Below are 2235 nucleotides of genomic sequence, written 5' to 3' on the forward strand. Positions count from 1 at the left end.
GTCATTGTGATAAAAGATGCCTCCTCAGGGTATTAATTTGGGTGTGGTAAGACTTTGAAAATTGAGGTCTAGTGTTAAGTCTTTAGGTCATTAATAGTGTGTCCATGAAGAGCAGCGTGAGGCCCTGATCCTTTCCTTTTTCTAATTTGTTTTCTTGTCCTGAGATAAATATCAATCTTGCTCTACCATACACTGGTCACCTCAGACTGAAAGCAACAAGGCCATCCTATCATGAAATGGAATCTCCAAAACTGTGAACTAAAGCAGACCTTCCTTTTTTATAAGTTGATGGGCATTTTATTATGATGATTACCACATGAGACCTTCCTCTTCCCAATATAACCAAGGAATTCGGAAAGTTGAATAAGTAAGGATAACCACACACTTGACTTGTTGTTAATGACAACAAAGAGAACAGTTTATTCAAAATCTATTGCTTTGTGTAGATTATTTACAAAAGGAAAACAGATGCAAAGTACCATGCAGAGAGTGAGAGCAGGGGCTGGTTGAGTCAGTAACTGACAGTCAGATCGAATGCTCTCCATCCCATCACGCTGTCTTCATCCTTCTCCTTACTAAATAACTAACTTCCTCATGAGAAAGTGGGGTGACATGATGAGTAGGAGGGTGACAGACCTGAGATTCTGATAGACATTCAAAATACTTCTCACTGTTTTAAACATGTCTAGATGACAAGTAATAGCATTTAACCACTCAAATGGATTTTCATCCGTCACAATCCCTAAATAAAGCCTCACCTTAATTCAAAGAGTGAAAATTGAAAGTCTGAAATAATTGAAAGGTTTAAGAATAATAGCACTGGTTTATTCTATAAGCATTGTCCACACCTTAGCCTTTAGGAATCCATCAATACAGTTCAGCATTCCCTCTACTGCCTTGCTTCCTAAAGAGGATTCTGTGTTGTTGTCTTGTGGTTCTCTCTAACAGGATTCCTAAAGGCTAAGGTGTGGACAAATCTAGGAGTGAACACAAAGCCACTAACACACAACCAGGTTTGTTGTAGGGGAACATAGTATGGCCTACCTTGGGGAAAGGGGCTGGGTCAGAGAAGCAGAGGGAAAACACACCTTTTTACAGAGTTCTTCTACAACACAGCACTGATGGAACCTTGTGTCTGGGGTGTGGGCCTTGATCTCCCTCCACTGCTTTCTCTTTAACCCTCCCAGCCAGCTTTGTCTTTGGTCAGCATCACTTGCCTCATGATTGCAAGATCTCCCTGGAGTGGCCATTTCTCTTAATATATTGAAAGGTTTATGATCAGGGCAGAATTCCTTTTTGGACACTCCCCAGCACTCTGCTGAATTGAGTGAGAATGTGTGATGGCATCTAAGGTACATTTGGGAAGGATCGTTCCTGAAGAGAAAAGGAGGCTAAACAAATGAGTATAAAGTCACAACCTGAAAGAATAAACCCTGGTGGCCATCAGTAAAGTGACTAGAGTTAACAATGGTGTATATCTCAAAATCACTATGTGATTTTAATTCTTGTACAAGGAAATGATAAATGATTAAGATAGTGGATATACTAATTTTGATTATATATATGCATATATGCACAGTACATGGTTTTAAACATCACACAGTGTACCCTTATAAATTTGTACAATTTTATCTCAGTAGCTTTTTGTTTGTTTTTCAAATTGGAAAAAAAAAAACAAAAACAAAAACAGAATGGGAGCTATTCATGACAGAACTTGCACTGGCATTAGGACTACAAGGTATGGTGTCAATTTGTCAACTTGACACCCAAGAAACATTACTATAGTAAGTAGTGTCCAAGCCCATATGTCTAGTTAGGATTTTATTGCTGTGATGAGACCATGACCATGGGAACTCTTATATTTTTGGTTGTGAGTCTAGCCTTTAATGGCTGAGCCATCTCTCCAGCCCCATAGGAACTCTTGTAAGAAAACATTTAATTGGGGCTGGCATACAGATCAGAAGTTTGGTCCAATATCGGCATGACAGGAAGCATGGTGGCAGGCAGACATAGTGCTGGAGAGGTATTTGAGAGTTCTATATCTGGATCAAAGGCAGCAGGAAGAGAGTGACTCTGAAACCTCAAAGCCCACCCCCAGTGACAAACCTACTCCAGCAAGGCCACACCTCCTAATAGTGCCACTCTCTATGGGCCTATGGAGGGTCATTTTCACTCAAACCACCACACCACACTCATGAGAAACAGTGTATATACATAGAAATAGGACACAGAATA

The sequence above is a fragment of the Phodopus roborovskii genome, unplaced genomic scaffold, assembly GCF_943737965.1.
Source record: "Phodopus roborovskii unplaced genomic scaffold, PHOROB, whole genome shotgun sequence".
NCBI lineage: Eukaryota > Metazoa > Chordata > Mammalia > Rodentia > Cricetidae > Phodopus > Phodopus roborovskii.